The sequence below is a fragment of the Bubalus bubalis genome, chromosome 14 (assembly GCF_019923935.1).
Source record: "Bubalus bubalis isolate 160015118507 breed Murrah chromosome 14, NDDB_SH_1, whole genome shotgun sequence".
Taxonomy (NCBI): Eukaryota; Metazoa; Chordata; class Mammalia; order Artiodactyla; family Bovidae; genus Bubalus; species Bubalus bubalis.
The window spans coordinates 78,593,782-78,615,917 of NC_059170.1; the positions used below are offsets into that span (position 1 = coordinate 78,593,782).

General features: G+C 39.9%; 2 long non-coding RNA genes across 3 annotated transcripts in view; one reads left to right on the forward strand and one right to left on the reverse strand.

Moving 5' to 3' along the window:
* Nucleotides 1-5,998: 5,998 nt before the first annotated feature.
* Nucleotides 5,999-7,674, reverse strand: LOC123329294. Its single transcript, XR_006544711.2, has 2 exons — nucleotides 7,116-7,674; nucleotides 5,999-6,877 (listed from the first exon to the last, which is right to left on the reverse strand). It is a non-coding gene; the product is annotated as an uncharacterized LOC123329294 (long non-coding RNA).
* The window catches only part of LOC123329293, a 28,731-nt gene continuing 13,396 nt past the window's right edge, over nucleotides 6,802-22,136 (forward strand). For both annotated transcript variants that reach the window (XR_006544709.2, XR_006544710.2), the window contains exon 1: nucleotides 6,802-6,939. This is a non-coding gene — a long non-coding RNA (uncharacterized LOC123329293). The remainder of the gene's footprint in view (nucleotides 6,940-22,136) is intronic.

Genomic DNA, 22,136 nt, shown 5'->3' on the forward strand with positions numbered 1-22,136 from the left:
TGTACTGTTTCTGTTGAGTGTTTCTAATATCCATATATTGTTTCTTTGCATTTAATATTTTCACTGTGTATTAGAATCATATCTTTGTCTCAGCATATTTTTTCACTTTGATGAATTTGACTTAATAACAACAATTTGCTGTTTTTTTCTTTTTAAAGAAACACGGATCATTCACATCTTCACTCTCCATTTGCTGCTATAAAATTACACTATGTTCTCTCCAATTGTTTTTAGCTTTGAGTCCTTCTCTTTCAAATCCTGGAAGAAATTTCCAAGTGTTTAATGCAGGATTAATTCTCTTTATGGATAGCTACCCTTTTCCAGCCAAGAATTGTTGGCCCCACATACAGCAATTGATCTTCAAGTTCCTTTTCATCCTCTGTTCTTATCCTGTCACTATGATGGACTAGGCAATGAATGGGCATCTGTCCAATCCAGGCTCAAGAGAATTTTATCTCTCTTGAGAATTTATAACTGGGATTTGGAGTGTTATTTGGGCCTTAACAGCCTATACACGGTTTCCAACTTTTGGTTCTAGATACTTTTCAGACCTAACAGATCACAGAGTCCACAAAACCCCTGTCTCTTATTAAATTCTCCTTTTATATTTGTGTTTGTACAATTGTGTTTTTACTTGCAGTCAAAATAGTTTGCCTAAGTCCAGGTATCAGGAGGAATTATTTCAGTCTTCTGAATGGCTGTTCCATCTAACCTACATGTAGAGGATTAGGAAATATTTAAAGAATTTAAAATTGATAAAAGACATTTTTCTGCTTGAACAGCAGAAATTTGAATGCTAGTTGCATATAATGAATACTTACACACTGCAGGTTTGAAAAAGAAAGATAAAGGATTTAAAAGGTATTAGGAGACTTTCCTTCAACTCTGTATTGCCTTTGATGTTCATAAAGCTTGTTAAATCCCTGTCAGGCAGACAGAGCAAAGCAGTGGGTGGTGTGGGGGTGGGGGTGTTGTTTCCCAAAGCAATGGTCATTTCTACTTGGTCCAGGAGACATTATTTTAATCAAAAGTTCAGGAATAAAATATGTTTCTTATTGTGTGGAGACAGAATCCAAAGACTTTCAGATCAAAATATACTGATAGTAGAATAAGCTGACGTAGAATGGCTAGGGTAAGATCACCACTTCCTTAGTTCAATAATTGGCAGCTATGAAGCATATCTACTCAAGTTCAAGTGATTACTCAGCTAGAAGGGCATACGAAACAAATCATTGCTTGTGGGGCTAAAAGGCAAACCAGAGTTACCTTTAGTGAACTGGGAGCCTTGGGCCCCATCATGAGTCGCATAGGGAAGGCAAAGTCTTGAAACAGAGGCAAAGCACAGAATTAAAAAAAAAAAAACACCAAACATAAGAATCCCCATTTTGTGAGTTCATATGTTTACAAGGACTGAAAGAAGAAGTGAAAGAGTTTATTTTTATTTAACAATTTATTACTAGTATGAAATAATAATAAAACTACTAGTCATTAAATTTGTGTGACACAGGCTATAGTTCTTAAAGAATAAACAATATTCAAAGGCCTAGGAAAGCAGCAAGAACAAAAACAAAACTAATTAAACTAAGATAAACCATTATAAGCATAAAAAAATAAAAGGAGGTAATGACACAAGAATTCTTAAAAAGAAAGCAAATATACCATAGACCACACCTTATAATCCTCTGCTGCTGCTGCTGCTAAGTCGCTTCAGTCGTGTCTGACTTTATGTGACCCCATAGACGGCAGCCCGCTAGGCTCCTCTGTCCCTGGGATTCTCCAGGCAAGAACACTGAAGTGGGTTGCCGTTTCCTTCTCCAATGCAGGAAATGAAAAGTGAAAGTGAAGTTGCTCATTTGTGCCTGACTTTTAGCTATCCCATGGACTGCAGCCTACCAGGCTCCTTGGTCCATGGGATCTTCCAGGCAAGAGTACTGGAATGGGGTGCCATTGCCTTCTCTGTTATAATCCTCTAACAACTTCTAATCCTCTAACAGGATATATGAAGAATAAAGGACTCGACAAGAAAGAAGTAGATAATAAAATGATAATAGAGAGAACTACAGAGAAATGTGCACCACTATATTGGAAAACTTAGTGAAATTGAGGAAAACTCCTAGAAATATGAATAAATCCAGAAAATAGAAAATTTGAGTTGTCTTACTCTCATCCTACTTGCATTTAAAGAAAAATTATACTAAATATTCAAAGAATAGATGCTTCCAAATTTAAGAAAATTCATTCAGAGACTTGAAGGAGGGTACTTTGGAATGTATGTCCTGCGACGTCCCTTTTGGTCCAGTGGTTGGGACTCTGGCCTCCCAAGGCAGGGGGCCCAGGTTCAATCCCTGGCCAGGGAACTAGGTCCCACATGCCACAACTAAGATTCCACATGCTGCAACTAAACAGCCTCTGCACCACAACTAGGACCCAGCACAGCCAAATAAATGAAGTAAATGTATGTCCTAAAGCTAATAAAGTCTTCATACTAAAATCACTGTAGGGCAGCAGGATAAACAGCAAGTGTGACCCCATCCGTCATGGACATGGCTTTGATTTCTTCAAAGCCCCCTCCAAAATCAATAAACAAACCCATTCAACACTGTAAAACAAGACAATATATAATACCTCATGACCAAGTTGGATTTGTTCATCATATTTAAGATTATTATATCACATAATTCTCCATATTAGCACATTGAAAACAAAAGTATAACAACTTTATAGTTGCAATAGATGAAGAAAAATTTTATAATATTTAACATTGTTATGACCAACCTAGATAGCATATTCAAAAGCAGAGACATTACGTTGCCAACAAAGGTCCGTCTAGTCAAGGCTATGGTTTTTCCTGTGGTCACGTATGGATGTGAGAGTTGGACTGTGAAGAAAGCTGAACATCGAAGAATTGATGCTTTTGAACTGTTGTGTTGGAGAAGACTCTTGAGAGTCCCTTGGACTGCAAGGAGATCCAGCCAGTCCATTCTGAAGGAGGTCAGCCCTGGGATTTCTTTGGAAGGAATGATGCTAAAGCTGAAACTCCAGTACTTTGGCTACCTCATGCGAAGAGTTGACTCATTGGAAAAGACTCTGATGCTGGGAGGGATTGGGGGCAAGAGAAGAAGGGGACGACAGAGGATGAGATGGCTGGATGGCATCACTGACTCGAAGGACATGAGTCTGGGTGAACTCCAGGAGTTGGTGATGGACAGGGAGGCCTGGCGTGCTGCGATTCATGGGGTCGCAAAGAGTCGGACACAACTGAGTGACTGAACTGAACTGAACTGAACCATTCATGACAAAATTAGATTAAAAAAAAAAAAAAAAACCTTTTCACAAAAACATCACAGTTCTTTTTTTAAATAGGGTCATATGACAGAATAACTTGTAACAGTGAAAACAAATGAAGTTGAATTACACACTTATATTTGAATAAATGTCAAACATATAGAGAAAATTAGAGAATGTCATAGTATGAGGCTACTTATACAACTGCTAAAAAATGCAGAAAATTATACACCATTTCCATCTATGTTACACATAGGTGGTAGAACTCTAAATATGAAACTGTTAGCACAAATTTCCGAGAAGGCAATGGCAACCCACTCCAGTACTCTTGCCTAGAAAATTCCATGGGCAGAGGAGCCTGGTCGGCTGCGGTCCATGGGGTCCCTGAGAGTCAGACACGACTGAGTGACTTCACTTTCACTTTTCACTTTCATGCATTGGAGAAGGAAATGGCAACCCACTCCAGTGTTCTTGCCTGGAGAATCCCAGGGACGGCAGAGCCTGGTGGGCTGCTGTCTATGGGGTCGCACAGAGTTGGACACGACTTAGCAGCAGCAGCACAAATTTGCTGCTAAGTCATTTCAGTCGTGTCCGACTCTGTGTGACCCCATAGACGGCAGCCCACCAGGCTTCCCTGTCCCTGGGATTCTCCAGGCAAGAACACTGGAGTGGGTTGCCATTTCCTTCTCCAATGCATGAAAGTGAGAAGTGAAAGTGAAGTCACTCAGTCGTGTCCGACTCTCAGCGAGCCCATGGACTGCAGCCCACCAGGCTCCTCCATCCATGGGATTTTCCAGGCAAGAGTACTGGAGTGGGGTGCCATTGCCTTCTCCGAGCACAAATTTAGAAGAAGATATTTCTGGAGTGGGGGGAGAAAGAGAGTGTAATTAGGGAGGGGAACATATGGATTTAAAGTTACTATTAATGTTTTATTCCCTAAACTGGTAACTATTGTGAGTTTTCTTAAAACACTATGTATACATAATCTGTACTTTTTTGTATGGTAGATTTCACATTAACATGTTTCAAGATAAAATTAAATATGTTGAAAGCTTTCATTTACAAAAGTGACAAAAGTATGAAATACATAGTAAGAAATATGCAAGTTTAATACAAAAAAAAATCTCTTGCATAGCATAAATCTTGACTTGAATAGAAATATGTCTTTAAAAAAACTAGGATCCAGTATTACAAAAATGTCGAAGTTATAGTGCAAAATACCAAATTTATCAGCATTTTCTATTAAATATATGGTGTCTATGTGTCTTCCATCTTAATACAAATAGAAAAAGATCAGTCTTGAAACCTTTCATTATTTCCATGAAATGCCTTTTATTTTCTAATCTTTCCTTGAAAAATGAGACTTAAGTAATTTCACATCATTTTATTGCCCACCTGGAGCAAATGTGTCCAGAAGAGGGTCATCTTCATGGTGCTGTCCTATGGGTCCATCCAAGGCCACGTGTTCTGTGTAACCAATGCATTTAAGGAGTGTGGAGAGGACCTGGCTCCCATCTTCTCTACTCTAATTCCCCAAATAATGTCTGTGAATATAGCGTCTTCACAACCTCACTTCCTAATTAAGAAAGTGACATGTTTGGAAAGGACTTTAAATGACAGTGTTTGTCAAGCCGTTTGTTTAGTGAACTCTCTGGGTGTGCTGTTATACAAGAACTGTCTTAATTAAGGTTAATTGGTGCATAATTAGAGCTGCTGCTAACTTAAAAGATTCCACTGGTGGTAAAGCCATGAGAACCCTTAATGTCTAGACCAAAGGACAAAGCAATCACAATAAGCCAAATTTCAAGACACACTCTCTATCTCAAATGCAGGGGCCATACCCCGGGTTTGACCTGTTTAGAAGAGCACCTCTTATCCAAATGTTTGGGAACCCCTTGTGAGCTTTAGATAAAGCAAGTCTAATTCCATCCTCATGGTAGTTAGAAAAAACAAAGAAAAATAAATGTCCTGGTGACTGGTTATTCTAAACTAGGTTAATATTTAGTTTAGGTAACAATCAACTCCACTTTTCTCTGGGTCCTTATCTTTTCCCTTGTATAAAGAGGTCAGTGGGGTAGGCAGGAAGACGGGCAGAGAGCTTAGAGGCAAAATTGTTCTCAGAATTGGAGAATGGACCAGAAAGAAGGTGACAGTTATTTCCCACATCAATCAGGGGCACAACAGTGCAGCCCCAGACTTAAGTGACTTACAACCTGGGTCTCCTATTAGTGAGGGCACCAAACATCCAGATGAACTGGAAAGGAGGTTATAAAATGATTTTTCCCTGGTATTCCTGGTATTTTCTTTTTTCAGATGAACGCATCCAGCAATGGCTGGCTTTATAAAGAACTTGTCTGGTAAGTAACATACATAGTAAATGAAAATGAGAGAACAACGTACAGATCTCCTTTCCCCCTTCATTTGACTTTCAATTTCTATATTTTAGTGTAACGCAAAAGAATTCAGTAGAAGAAAATTATTGGTATATTTGAAAGATTTGAGAGCTCAAATCAAGAAAACAGCAACACAACAAAGTGTGATGCTCAAAAATCAAATTTAAAAAATCCCCCAATTATTTGGAATCTAGAGATTGACTAGAACGTCCATAAGGACATGCTGTTTTTTTTTGTTCTTGTTTTCGTTTGCGGTTTATTTTTTAAATTTCTAATCCATTGTGGACCACTATGTTTTTGTAAAATACAATATAAATGAGTTACTAAATAAAATTTTAATTAATTAATTACTCTTTTGGCTGGCGCCCTCCGCGTGTGGGATCAGAATTCCCCAACCAGGGATGGAATGCACACCCCCGGCATTAGAAGGTGGAGTCTTAACCACGGAGCCGCCAGGGAAGTCCCACTAAAAACGTTTTAAAAGACATAAAGCTCCAATCCAAATATCTTAACACCAGACCTCTGTAGGCTACCTCGTTTATGCTCAACATGTATGAAATGATTTCGTTTTTTATATGCAGCTGCTATAAAAGTCTGTCTTTCTTTTCGAAGTCTGTATTTATCTCTCTGCTTAGCCCTGAGACGTAGCTGGGATAAAGGCTCCAGAGTTTCACGCGCGGGACGCCTGGATGGCTGCCTCCCCCAACCCCCTGCCCCGCATCACTGGGCCAAGCATCCCCGCTGGATGCTTGGAGCATGCGCCGTTCATTCCTGCGATATGGCCTGCGGAGGTCCCTCCTCTCCGGCCTTTCAAGCAGAGACCTTCATCTGACCCTGCCCGGCTACTGGGCGAGGCTCCATTGTCCTGTGACACTGAAGGGCGAGGGAGCCACAGAGGGCTCAAGAGTCCCTGAGCGTCAGGGTTTACCGGATGCGTGGTGTGAACTAGGCTCCAAATGAAGGGCCTGGGAGGAGGGCCTCCGCCGCCTCGGTTACCCAGGTGGTTCCCATCCCAGGCCTCTCCTTCAGCCCCCGCAGAAATGCGGAGTGGGGCTTCTCCTGGGAAGGGTGGTCAGGGCTGTAGTGCCCGGGCCTGGCTCTGCCATGCTCCACGCTTCTGCTGATGCACAGCGCCTGCCAGCGCATCCTCTCCCTGCGCGTTCATCAGGACCCACATCCAGGAACACACCCAGCTGCGCCTTGTTTGAAAAAGAAAAAAAGAGCTGCTGTATGAATCCCGCTTAGAAAACAGCTGAACCAGGTAATGTGCCGAAGTATTTCCTTCTTGCAAGTTTTGAGCCAACTTCACATCAGTTTGCTCTTTCTCCAGCTGGCTGTTGCTTAGTAATTGTTTTATAATATACCTCTCCTCTTCATTATGGAGATTTGAAATGTCCATAAATTTTTAAAGCCCTTTTTCCAATCAGAGTCACTTACCCTTCTGACATCTTTAGATAGTCTTCCAAGAATACTTAATGATTCAGTGATAAGATTTACTGCTCCCTAAAAAAAGAGTAACAAGGGCTAACAGGTACATTGCTTGCCTTTCTGTTCCGAGTTTGAATAGGTTGGAGTTGGGGCAGATGGGCCTTTGATAATTCCATTTCTTCCTCCAAAACCTGTAATGCTGTGTTTTGATAAGAAACCAGCTTGGCGCCAGTTTCCTCTAGCTGGTTGGGCCTTGCCTGGTTGTGTGTTCCTGGGAAATTGAACCTCTATCCGGGACACTTAGTGGAAAGGCTTCTGTTACGTGGTAACAGTGGTCTCTGCTGCATGAAAAAACTCCCTCCCACTGCATAGTGGGCAAAGACCCACTCCTTAATCAGACTGACAAACTTCACAAGCTCCCGGTGGATCTGGCAAGTGAGTCACTGGATTTCTGGTCGTGCATCCTAATTTGTGAGACATTAGATAACAGACACGTGCTCTGAAGGCTAAGGATTTAATTTATCATCTGAAAATGTAGGCTATTACAAGCCTCTTTTCAAAAGCATTTTTATTATTCAGAACGGTAGCATGTGTAGACTTCTGCTTAGCTCACATCAAAGTTCATTCTGTATCCCATCATTCTGTGAGAATCAGCAATTTACAAGTTTTCAGGAAATTGAGAAGCAATGAAACACAGAAACGTCTGATGCTCCACTGAACATGACTAAATCTCCTTAATGGCTTTGAAGGCAGTTGAGATTTTCACATTCCTCTGTGTAATCATTAAAAACAACACTTTTCACAGGGCTGGGCAGCAAACATAAAAGAATGGATGCACAGACAGACTGTCTTTTATTCTGTGGCACACTCTAGCCATTTATTGAGCAAAAGTCTCATAACTTTGTTCATTATTCAACCATTAAAACTATAGTTGAGGGCATGGGTGGTTATTCAAGCTTTTCTGTTATTATTGATCCATGTATAAGACTTTTTGGTTAAACCATTTACCTGAAGGGAACATTTTTTAATCCATTTTACTCATAAAGTTTTCCAAAGGAAACTTTTAGAAAAATCTTCCTAGTTTCTTTTCTCCTCTGATGTCCAACCTCATGGCTGTTGATACAGTTACCAAGTATTAATCAGAACAGTACTGGTTTACTCACAGTGGTTTATATATGCAAATTAGGAACTTCCAATTTATGTGACCCCAGGAATTGCCAGAAAACAACTTAGGTTTTTGGTCATTTAAGAAATATATTTTCCTAACTGATATCGCAGTCAATAGAAAATGTTCCTTTAAAGCTGGGTGAGTATTCTAGTATGTTGAACTGTATGAAATTGCCATTATTATGGGTCAAGATGGTCAAATACTGGCAGTTTCGTGTGGTCCACCCTAAAAGATAATATGACATGTGTTTTTAGACTATTATTTAAGGTTTGAGTCTAAAATGATTCTAAAAAGAGCAACTTGGATACTTTTTAAAAGGTGTTGAAATGGATTTGCTTATAAAAAAGAAGAAACAAAAAACAGATTTAGCTGTTGTATCCTGTTAGTATGGAGAAGGACGTCTAGGGATCGTCACTGAAGTGATTTAATGAGCTCTAGGTGTGTCCTTTAAAAGCAACGTGATTCCTTTCCTCGGCATTCAAAATGACATTTGAGAGAGAGACATTAAAGTGGATGATCACTGAGGAACTTTTCCCTATAGTGTTGATTTCAAGGTATAAAAATATTTGTTTATAAATCTTTGTATTGATTTGAGGATATACAAAGATTGGGTAAATCTTTGTGTTGATAGTTTGTGCAGTAAGGTGGGCAGTTGTGCTGAACTTTTCAGTTTATTGTTGATTGCAAGATGCACAGACTCTGGTTCCATGGACAGTTAATACTGCTCAGATGCCATCCCAGTTTGAAAGGAGACTGACCTTTCTGTACCCATATAAATGGAGTTACAAGGAAGCATCAGACTCCAAGTGACTTTATCTAATATAACTTTCCACTGAATTTGAATGTTTACGAAGTAACTTCAACTCAAAATCTTGCCATTGTCAGCAGTTATTTGGATCTTTAAACACCTATATTCTGCATTGGAACACTATGCTATATTTTTGAGCAAAGTAGCCTTCTAAATTTTTGGACAATGGTAAAGCAAAAACATCTATGATTTCACATTTCTAGAGCTATTCAAGATTCAGTAGTCTTCACTTTCAAAATATATGTGCATAAATACTTTTCAGTAGTAAAACATTTCATTCCAAGCTAATAAGTAAATGAGAATTATGCATCTAATGCTATGCTTATAAAGTACTACTTATCAGTGTCCAACTTTATTCTCACAATTTTATTCTTAATGCATTAATATCAAATCAGCATCTTTCAATTTTTTCATATCTGTCTTTCATTAAACAAAAATGATTTATTCCATACCACCAGTGTGCTGGATACTGAGTAAAATGTTTTTGTATATCCTATTGTAACAAACCTTAAAGTATCTACCCATTATCTACTCTCAGATATAAAAAATCATATTGGAATATGATTGGAGGACTGGGGTCCAGTCTTTTATCTATCTCTGTGTAAGAATTGCTGTGAAATGCAGACTGCAGGAATAACTAGATGTTTTAATTGCCACACTAGTATGGGTCAGATTTTGATAAAAGTCACCTGGGAATCTTGATAAAATGCTGATTCCAATTCAGTATTTTGGAATGGAGCTGGAGGTTTTGCATTTCTAACAAGCTTCCAGATGATACTACTAATCCATAGGTCCCACCTGCATTGATTGAATTCACAGTCAGGTGGAGAGTTAATACCTGCACTTTGAAATGGCTGGTTCAGTGGTAGAATTCTTGCCTCCCACAGGGGAGACCGGAACCAATTTCCAGCCAACATAGTATGCTCCTGTTTCTTTGGGGGCTTCCCTGGTGGCTTACATGTAAAGAATATGCCTGCAATGCAAGAGACCTGGGTTCAGTCCTTGAGTTGGGAAGAACTCCTGGAGAAGGAAATGGCTACCCACTCCAGTATTCTTGCATGGATAATTCCATGGACAGAGGAGACAGATGGGCTATAGACCATGGGGTTGCAAAGAATTGGACACAATTGAGCGACTAACACTTTGAAATGGGGTAACAGCTTTGAGAAGAGGTGTCGTGCATTAACCATGTCCTACAGGGCGCCAACAACCCAGTGCTATAGGTGTAGGGGCTCCTAGAATTCACAGAATTAATCAGGAGCTGGGAGAGCGGGAAACTTTTCCAATGGTATTTTAGTTTTGTGGGACTATGCAGAGTAAAGACAAAGGAATAAGAGATGGTCAGAATAGGACATCAGAGATGACATAAAGAAGAGACAAGTGGAAGCTGTGCAGTTCATGGGGAACCAACTTCACACCCTGTAAGGAGTGACTGTGGCAAATGAGTACTTAAAGAAATTAAAATGCTTACCTGAGAATACACCTTCTCATCATAGGGGTTTGGAATGCAAAAGTAGGAAGTCAGGAGAGACCTGGAATGGCAGGCAGGTTTGGCATTAAAGTACAAAATGAAGCAGGGAAAAGGCTGACAGAGTTTTTTCAAGAGAACATGCTGGTCATAACCACGATGACCCAGATGACCACAATGGTGTGGTCCCTCATCTGGAGCAGGACATCCTGGACTGTGAAGTCAAATGGGCCTTAAGAAGCATTACTATGAACAAAGCTAGTGCAGGTGGCAGAATTTCAGCTGAGCCATTTAAAATCCTAAAAGATGATGCTGTGAAAGTGCTGCACTCAATATGTCAGCAAATTTGGAAAACTCAGCAGTGGCCATAGGACTGGAAAAGGTCAGTTTTCATTCCAGTCCCAATAGCAAGCACCTTTTCCCGACAACCTAAGAGATGACTCTATACTTCAGATCAGATCAGTTGCTCAGTCGTGTCCAACTCTTTGCGACCCCATGAATTGCAGCACGCCAGGCCTCCCTGTCCAGCACCAACTCCCGGAGTTCACTCAGACTCACGTCCATCGAGTCAGTGATGCCATCCAGCCATCTCATCCTCTGTCGTCCTCTTCTCCTCTTGACCCCAGTCCCTCCCAGCATCAGAGTCTTTTCCAATGAGTCAACTCTTCACATGAGGTGGCCAAAGTACTGGACTTTCAGCTTTAGCATCATTCCTTCCAAAGAAATCCCAGGGCTGATCTCCTTCAGAATGGACTGGTTGGATCTCTTTGCAGTCCAAGGGACTAGCAGGAGTCTTCTCCAACACCACAGTTCAAAAGCAATCAATTCTTCGGTGCTCAGCCTTCTTCACAGTCCAACTCTTACATCCATACATGACCACAGGAAAAAACCATAGCCTTAACTCTATACTTGGACATTACCAAATGGTCAGTACTGAAATCAGATTATGTTCTTTGCAGCCAAAGATGGACAAGCTGTATACAATCAGCAAAAGCAAGACCTGGAGCAGATTGTGGCTCACATCATGAGTCCTTTGGCAAAATTCAGGCTTAAATTGAAGAAAGTAGGGAAAGCCGTGAGGCCATTCAGGTGTGACCTAAATTGTATCCCTTATGATTATACAGTGGAGGGTGAAGGATACATTCAAGGGATTAGATCTGGTAGAGAGAATGCCTGAAGAACTATGGATGAAGACCATAATATTGTACAGGAGACAGTGACAAAACCATCCCAAAGAAAAAGAAATGCAAGAAGGCAAAGTGGTTGTCTGAGGAGGCTTTAAGAATAGCTGAGGAAAGAAGAGAAGTGAAAGGCAAAGGAGAAAGGGAAAGATAAACCAAACTGAAAGCAGAGAATAGCAAGGAGATTAAAGAAGGCCTTCTTAAATGCCCAGTGCAAACAAACAGATCTCTTCAAGAAAATTGGAGGTATCAAGAGAACATTTCATGTAAGGACGGGCACAATAAAAGACAGAAACAATAAGGACCTAACAGAAGCGGAAGCAATTAATAAGAGGTGGCAAGAATACACAGAAGAACTATATAAGAAAGGTCTTAATGATCACAATGGTGTGGTCACTCACCTAGAGCAGGACATCCTGGACTGTGAAGTCAAATGGACCTTAAGAAGCATTACTATGAACAAAACTAGTGCAGGTGGCAGAATTTCAGCTGAGCCATTTAAAATCCTAAAAGATGATGCTGTTAAAGTGCTGCACTCAGTATGTCAGCAAATTTGGAAAACTCAGCAGTGGCCACAGGACTGGAAAAGGTCAGTTTTCATTCTAGTCCCAAAGAAGGACAACGCCAAAGAATGTTCAAATTACTGCACAATTGGTCTCATTTCACATGCTAGCAAGGTAATGCTCAAAATCCTCCAAGCTAGGCTTCAGCAGTACATGAACTGAGAATTTCCATATGTACAAGCTGGGATTAGAAAAGGCAGAAGAACCAGAAATCCAATTACATACATCTATTGGATCATGGAGAAAGAAAGGGAGTTCCAGAAAAACATCTACTTCTGCTTCATTGACTATGCAAAAGCCTTTGACTGTGTGGATCACAACAAACTGGAAAATTCTTCAAGAGATGGGATACCAGACCACCTTACCTGCCTCCTGAGAAATCTGTATGCAGGTCAAGAAGCAACAATTAGAACCAGACGTGGAACAATGGACAGGTTCAAAATTGGATAAGGAATATAGCAAGGCTGTATATTGTCACCCTGTTTATTTCACTTATATGCAGAGTACATCATGCAAAATGCTGGGCTGGATAAATCACAAGCTGGAATCAAGATTGCCGGTAGAAATACCAACTTGATATGCAGATAATACCAGTCTGATGGCAGAAAGTGAAGGGGAACTAAAGAGCCTCTTGATGAAAGTGAGAGAGGAGATTGAAAAAGCTGGCTTAAAACTCAAATTAAAAAAAAAAAAAAAAAAGAAACTAACAACATGGTATCCAGTCCTATCACTTCATGACAAATAGATGGGGAAAAAGTGGAAGCAGTGACAGATTTTATCTTCTTGGGCTAGAAAATCACTGTGGATGGTGACTTCAGCCATGAGATTAAAAGACCCTTGCTCCTTGGAAGAGAAGCTATGACTAAGCTAGACAATGTATTAAAAACATTACTGACAAAGGTCCACATAGTCAAAGCTATAGTTTTTCCAGTAATCATGTACATAGTCATGCATGGATAGGAAAATCTGACCATAAAGAAGACTGAATGCTGAAGAATTGATGCTTTTAAATTATGGTGCTGGAGAAGACTCTTGGGAGTCCTTTGTCCTTCAAAGGAGACCCAACCACTCAATCCTAAAGGAAATCAACCCTGAATATTCATTGGAAGGGCTGTTGCTGAAGCTCCAATACTTTGGTCTCCTGATGCAAACAGCTGACTTATTAGAGAAGGGCCTGGTGCTGGAAAAGATTGAAAGCAAAAGGAGAACAGCAGAGAATGAGATGGTTAAATATCATCACTGATTCAATGAACATGAATTTGAGCAAACTCGGAGAGATAGCCAAGGACAGGGGAGCCTGGTGTGCTGCAGTCAATGGGGTTGCAAAGAGTCAGACACAACTTATTGGCTAAACAACATCACACAGAACTATCAGGGTGAGTCTGATTCTTTGGCTCCTGGAGGGCAGACGTTTGCTCACCTGACAATGAGAATAGGAAGATTCTGAGATCAGGCACTCTCTAACTCTGGTTATCCATCAGCCAGCCATTGGTTAGTAGCATTGAGTTGATTTGTCCTGTAGCCACTTAATATTCAAAATGTTTTGCTGTGAGCAGCATCATCACCTGGGGACTTGTTAGAAATGCAAATTCTTGGTCCCCATCCCAGTCCTACTGAGTCAGAATCTGCAGATTAGCAAGATCCCTAGGTGATTCCTAGGTACATTCAAGTCTGAGATGCACTGTTACAGCAAAAAGCAAGAGTCTAGGAGAAAGGTTCAGTTGGCTACTAGATTTTGATGGCAACACAGAGAAATGTGGGCAGGAAAAACTGACTTTTATTTATAGACTTAACAAAGAGAGGAGGCTCAGAGGACACAAGGAGGCTGGCTTCACTAAACCAGAGCTGCAAATCTGAAGCTAATGCCAGGAGCAGAAAATAGCTCTTTGGATAACACAGTTAACTTGGGCACATCAGGCAATTCACAGAATATTACCTCTCAGGGTCAGAATGCCTATACAGTTACTTTCCTGGCGGCATCAGTGACCACCCATCACCAGATCCAGAAACAACAGGACTTGTTGCTCAATCCAACAGTAGTCACGTCTATTACTTGGGTAGCTTTGCAACCCAGCCTAGGGAAGGTACATATAGGGAATTAATATTGTTTAAGAAACACACACACACACACGCACACGCACACTGATCTTTTTCCTTTATCAGAATGTTTTCACTCCTTTGTAGAAAGGTACCTCTTTAAGGACACAGCACTCATTACTTTAGACTGTAGTGTTAAGATCAAAAGCAGTTGAGGAAGAAAGAAGCTAACTCCTTACAACTCCTTGCTTCTTCCTCTGTTACGATACTAAGCACATTGCTGGGTTTGATTTACAGGCAGTATCAAACAGCATCTCCTGTGTTATACTCCGTACCAAAGCATATTCATTTAGCAGAGGATTCTTGGCTTATTTGGGCAGTTCCTCTGGCCTTAGTTGGCATGTTTGTGGTCAGTTGGTGGCTTGGCTGGGGACTAGCCGTTCACGGTCACCTCTGTAGACCTCTTTGTTTAGGCCCTGTGCAGTCTCTCATCCTCTAGCAGGCTTGCTTGGGCTTGTTCAAATGTCAGGAGTAGGGTTCAGAAGTTGGGTTCCAGGGGAACAGGCCTGGTATGTGAGATCCCTGTGTTCCAGATTGGAACCAGCATGTGGTCACTTAGTGCATTCTATTGGCAAAATCACACAGCCAGCCCAGGCCCAAGGCTGTAGGGAACAGATACAAAATGCTTTGACATCACACTGCTGGTGCTGTGAATACAGGGAAGGGGAGAATTGTACCCGTCTTTGCACAGGTCAAATGAACGGCTTGGAGGCTCCACAGGCAGGCGCCCTGCTCGACTCACGTGGCTTCTCTAGCGTCGTCTTGGTGTGCTCAGCACTGAACACTTCTGGGCATTTACCAAGAATCATACTGATTCATGTCAATGTATGGCAAAAACCACTACAATATTGTAAAGTAATTAGCCTCCAGTTAAAATAAATTAATTAATTTAAAAAAGATTACACTGCACAACATGTGGATTTGAAAAAAAAAGAATCTAGAAACAATGTAATTCATTTTGTTTTGTTCCTTAAATCTCTGATCGGAATCAAAATTCTGTTAAAATGTGATGATTACAATACTCCCAGAGATTATCTGACTACTGGATTAGTAGAAACCTTTTTAAAATTGCATATATAACAACTTATAGGAAAAGTCATGGTAAGAAAATTGGAAAACATGAAATTTGAATTTTTTTTTGAAAATAGGCCTTGTCTCACTTAATAAAAATTCTGAAAAAAAGTATGCCCAAACATATCTATTAAAAACATTCTTTATAAATACAAATATTGTGAGACCAATAAAAATACAATTCTAAATTTAAAGAATGATTGTGGTGTATCCATATGACAGAATATTAAACATCTGTTATAAAGAAATTAGTGGAAAATGTTTTATAATAAAAATATAACAAATATATAACACAAAGTATATTGTATTTTATGTTATAAAATGCTTAAATATATTATGCTACATATATTTATCATATTATATTTACATAATATATAAATACTTATAAAATTATATGTAACATTATTTGATGCAATATCTTATGTGAACGTGAATAAACTTAAAACAGGGACTATGATTAAATATAAGGTTTGGCTCTATCTGAGCAGATGGAGTACAGTTACTGCATTTTTGCCTTTCTCTATTTTCCAAACATCCTGCAGTGTAAATATATGTTGTGCTTTAGAAAGATAACAGAAAGGAGGAAAGAATGAAGGAGGAAGGGAAGAAAGATCGTTTCTTATCTTTTCTGTAGAGACACTTCCTCTACTATCACAGGTTGTGCGCTTGGTCATTTAACTCATGGGCCTAACTTCTAATAGTACCACAGCAGTTACCCAGAAAGTTCCACGTTCAGTGCTTCAACAGCCTTCACAGTTATGGAATTCTGCTCTCCTGGAAATTGTCATTGGGAAGAGCATACAGGTTTCAGTCATGAGAACAGCAGATATATGGGCACAGGGGCCTAATGTGACTTTACTGGAAAAGCTGAATATCAAGGACAGTCTTGAAGAAGAAGTTGTCTTGGTGGAAGTGGAGGAGGAGGGTGAGAGGGGCAAGGATGCTCACCTTATCTCGGGAAGCAATGTGCTAAAAGGGAAAGGACGCAGGTGGCCTGGGGTGGGGGAGGTGGGGAGACAGAATCTGCTGACTCAGGTTCGCACGTCCGCCAGTAATGATGGAGCGGGTGTTTGGAGATGACTGTCAAGAAGGAATCAGAAGGTGGTTTCTAGTCATTATTATACTATAACTGCCCCTTGAACAGATATGCAAGGGAGAAACATCAGTTTCATCACTTTTTGTCATTATTTTTAACCTCAGTCAAGAGATCTCCTTTTCCTCCTTTTTCTTCCTTTCTGTTTTCCTCTTTTTTCTTCCTCTTAGTTTTCCTTCTTTCTCCTCCTCTTCTATCTCTTCCTTCTCACCTCCCATGTCACTGCCAATCTCCAGCACAAGGACTAATCTCCAAATTGATGGACATGTACCCGCCCATCATCCTCTACCTTCCTCTAATAGTTAACAGTCATCCCTATCCACTCCTACCTCCGTCTTCTCTTTTAAATCATTTACAATCTCTCCACTTGGGACTTCTTTTCTTCCTGATTTATAAACATGGGATGTCAGAGACTTTCTTCAGGCTGGCTCATTTAAATATTAAAACATTTCAGCAGTGCACAACTGCCTTTAAATTTCAGCTTTCATGGCTTGTGCTTTTACTAAATTAATAGTCAGCACTTCCATAGCACTTGTGATTTTCAAAGCAGTCCACAAACATTAATTAATGCTAATGCTACCCTAAGAGAATGCTGTAACTAGCTAACTGACTGAACTTTATCTCGAATTATTTTTAAATGGTTTTCAACTTGGGAGGAAAATTGCAGAGGATGGGGAAGTGTGTATAGTGTTTGCTATCATTTACTGCCTCCTGAAAGTAATGATGCAGCAAATTGAAGTGAATCATCCTCAAAAGGATATTAAGGTTTGATCCACCTGGAATTAATCATCTCTAAGAATTCCCTGTTGCCTAAACTGCATCGACCAAAGCAATGCTTGGAATAAACATCTAGAGACAAAAAGTAGTTCATAATCTGGCCATCTTTTCTCTTTTTATTTACATTAATTGGAATCTTAAGATTTTAATCACTTTGATTCTTTGCTTATCACACTTTGCAAAATAAAAAGTTGAACAGAATAAAAATAATGGTTTGCCCTGCAGTCAATCAATGCATGAGTATTTAATGCCTACTAAGTGTCACACATACTTCCATGGGAACAGTGAAAGCCAACAAAATAACAACCCATTGTGTTTGCCTTAAAATAGCTTTCAATTTAGTCTTGAAATCAAGCAAATATGCAAAAATGAATAGGCCTTGGGTCCACAATACAGTCGGTAAAAAGTAGAAATCCTTATGGAATGGAGGAACTGGGTGGGGTTTCAAAGAAGAGTTAGACATGGAGTTAGTGTTATTAGGTGAATTGGGTTTGGAACCACTCTGAAATATCAAGGGAGCCCCTACACATTCTTGAGCAGGAGGTAGGGACACTAAAGAACTATTTTCTGCTGAGTCATAAGCAGGACGTCAGCTCAAGGACTCTGGGAGGGAGGGATGGAGGGAAAGTGATCCGAGAAGAGTACTGTGATTTGAAGGTGTACTTTGGACTCAGGTGAAAGTGAAAGTCGCCCAGTCATGTCTGACTCTTTGAGACCCCATGGACTATACAGTCCATGGAATTTTCTAGGCCAGAATACTGGAATGGGTAGCCTTTCCCTTCTCCAGAGGATCTTCCCAACCCAGGGATCGAACCCAGGTCTCCCACATTGTAGGCGGATTCTTTACCAGCTGAGCTACAAGGGAAGCCCTCAAGTGAACAGGGATTCAAATCCTACTCCTTTGTAGATGGATGACCTTGAGAATATTGTATCCATCTTGAGCTTCTGTTTCCTCATCTGTAAAGGGGGATAATGATAACTGTACCTAAAGTGTGGTGATGTGAGATTTAAATGAGATAGTGTAGGAAAAGTGCTTACTTGATTCCAGATGATGGCCTGATAGAAACTTGTAATAAATGATAGAAATCTATCATTTTTTCTTTTCCTTTATTTTCCTCTTGATCAAAAAACAAAGCATTTTTCCATCTATGTCCTAGCTCTGTGTTCTTCTTTACAATGAAATAAAAGTCTTAAGGCTTGCATTTCTATTTCCTGGGGTATGTCAGTCTGCTCTAACTGACTATATTATCAGAGCAAAAAGAAATACCCAAGTGTATTTAAAAGCAGAACCTGTTCACATTTATTACTGAGCTGACAAAAAAGCAAATAGCCTTTGGGAGCTAAGACTTGATAAAGGCAGGAATCCAGGAGGTCAAAGGAAGGGAGGGGGTGATTTCCAGAAAGCATCCATAGACCCACTGTGATATGGAGCTCGAGATTTCACAGCTTCCTGGGTGTGCAGGAGTTAGGTGATACAGTCTTCAGCCCGCACCCCACCACCTGGCAGTGTTTCAGGAGCCCCCCTGCCACTCAACCACCAAGGACTGTCCCTAGCTGTAGGGAACACTGGGAGTAAATCTGTCCTACCTCCTGCTTCCTTATGCAAGGAAGCGTTCTCTCCTGAACCTTGGCTCTGGATGGAAGGGAAAAAAGTTGTCTTTGAGCATTCATAGCCAACGCACACATGAGTTCAAATCTTGAATTAATTTGGTTTATGTGCTCCAAAAAAGCTTCCAACTGTGAATTCATATGAAGTATGGTGATGCCTCCAGGTTCCTGACAGGAGACAAAGCCCACCAGTCCAAACCCTCCTTAGACCAGCCTTTATTGAATTCTGCTGTGCCTAGGGTTATGGTTAAAATGCAGATTCTCATTCAGTAGGTCTGGGGCTTAAGATTCTGCAAGTTCACAGTCTCTAAGGTGAAGCAGATACTGCTGGTCCATGGATCACACTGACTAAGCTAAAAAGCCAGCCTTCAACTCAGGTCTCAAAGAAGGGCCACAGAAAACATCTCAAGGATGTGGAATCACAATATATGAATTTACAAGACAAAAGGAAGCAAAATCCAGCAGGAACAAGAGAGATAATTAGACCAGCCAAGATTTCAGATATTAGAATTATCCAACTCAGAATATAAAATGGATGCTCCATGCATTTTAATAATTTATGAGACCAAAAATGAGAGCAAGGAGAAAAAAATTTATATGACTATCTGATAAGGTCTAGCAAAGTGGAAAAGAACTTTTAGACATTATAAATATAGACTTTATAAAGTTTTATAAATTAATGGATGGGTTCAATAACATTAAATTCAGCCAAAAGGGAAATTATTATTTTTCACTGTAATATGGATTTAAAGAATGTATTTAGAATGACATAAAAAGACAATGGAGTAGAGAAAATATTTGAAGAAACGTTGCTAGAGAATTCTCTAGAACTAAAAATTAAAAGTTTCAGGGTCAGGATGTCCAACAAATTTGAAACAGAATAACATAAAGCAAATCCATGCCATTGAGAAGATATTCAAAGTTATTTAGTGAATAAGAAAAATTACCCCCTTCCACCTCCTAAAGACAGTTGCCAACTTAACAGTAAAAGTAATGGAAACCAGGAGATAATAAAAGCATATTTTCAATAATTTGGGAGAAAATAATACCTGACCTAGAATTTAGCATCCAAACAAATCAAAGGTCAGCTATTTTTTTCATAATGAAAACAACTTTTTTAAAAGTGTAAAAACATAGTTTATAACCAATAGAGTATCCCTAAAGGAAATTCTAGACAATGTATTTCAAACAGAAGGAAAATAATTCCAGATAGAAATTTTATGAGGCAATGAGGAGTAGTTAGCAAAAACAGTCTTTTTAAGGAAAAGAGGAGCAGGGATTTTGGATTTATCACATTTAATGTCCTTGTACTTGAGATTTTTTAAATTTATTTTTTATTGCTCACCAGCATTATTTTTTTAATATACCACTTATTTTGTTGCAGTTGTCAAAGATTGTATTTAGATCTCATAGTGCTTTCCTTAAATTTTTACAATAGTAAATAGTTTGAATTCAGTAAGTATTATTGGTCCTTGTATACTGATCAATACGTTATCCATTGAACCATTTCATAGATTTTCAGTTTGTTTTATGTGTAGCAAAGATGCTGGTAAACTTTGAGTTTGATAAGTGAATTCTCATTTTCAGTTTTTAGGGAGACCAACCAAAGGAGTGAGGCAGAAGGTATAGCTTTGAAGCTAGTGGAAACAAAGGGGGAAAAAATCAACCTAAACAAAGTCAGAAAGGAAAGATGAAATAGCATAGAAAAAGTGGCCTGCACTAAACACACACATAACAATGGAAATAAATAAACCTAAATATAATAGTAGACATTGGTGTACGTATAATCGATTTTAGTGGATAAAAATTGATTACATGTTTCAGACAGAAATTGTCAGATGTGAGAAGAAAGGTAAACATCTGAGCGGTCCCTGTGATTCTAGCATCACCTGGGAAATTGTTGGAAATACAGATTCTTGAATCCAACCTAGACCATCAGCTTCTGTGGCGGTAGGGGCTTTAACATGCCCTTTGAGAACCACTGCTCCAGCTATATGATCTTTACAAAAGCCATGTTAAGACATGGCTAGAAACCCCTGAAAGGATGATAGTAAAAAAAAAAAAAAAAATACACAAATGGTCACATTGTGTTCCATGCAGCAGTTGCAGATCGGCCATCTAATATATTTGTCAAAAGTGCTGATTCCAGGGCTTCACCCTACATCTGATTATCAGTCTTTGGTTGTCCCTACGATTTATCATTTTAATGTTTGCTATGTACCCCAAAGTGTAAGAGCCACTATACACCCAAGGGAAGTAGAAAGCCTTTGAATTCCTTGGCTGAATAGGGGTCTGAGTATCAATGAGAAAAGCAAGAGAAGCACCAGGAATAATGTGTGGGGAGGGGCCTGTGTGAAAGGGAGTGGCCAGTGGACAATTACCTGACATGTGGAATGTAAAAGAATTTCATGAACAGTAATACCAAATATCCCATATGGGTTGTCTCCTTGGCTACAATATACCCTCAAATGGATCCTTCTAAATCCTGAATGAAATCCACCACACACAGACATGCATTGTGGTGCTTTTTGTTTTTGTGATTATTTCTTGAATGTCTACTCCTATACAGAATGATAAACCAATCTTCCTTGGCAGATGTGGGAGCTCAAAGGGGCTGTATTAAGACATCGAGCCTTCCTGGTCTTTTCACGTGTCTTGGGAGAAGACAGTGATATCCCATCAAGGATAAATTGAGAATGTGAGCAAACTTACCAAACTCTAAAGAGTCAGGGACACCCCAGGTGACATCTGGCTCCATAATTCTCATGCCAATTCTGGTAACACAGAGCAAAAGTTCAATATTGCTTGTTGACTTGCCTTGACCAAGTCTTGGTCTTCATTTCTGAAAAGGATATGCAATTTTAGGTCTAGACATGTAAATTCTCACCCACTCCAGTACTCTTGCCTGGGAAATCTCATGGACGGAGGAGCCTGGTAGGCTGCAGTCCATGGGGTTGCTAAGAGTCAGGCACGACTAAGCGACTTCACTTTCACTTTTCACTGTCATGCATTGGAGAAGGAAAGGGCAACCCACTCCAGTGTTCTTGCCTGCAGAATCCCAGGGACAGAGGAGCCTGGTGGGCTGCCATCTATGGGGTCACACAGAGTCGGACACGACTGAAGCGACTTAGCAGCAGCAGCATGTGACTTCTCTGACAACAATGAGAATGATGCTCACTTTCTATGGATGGTGAGA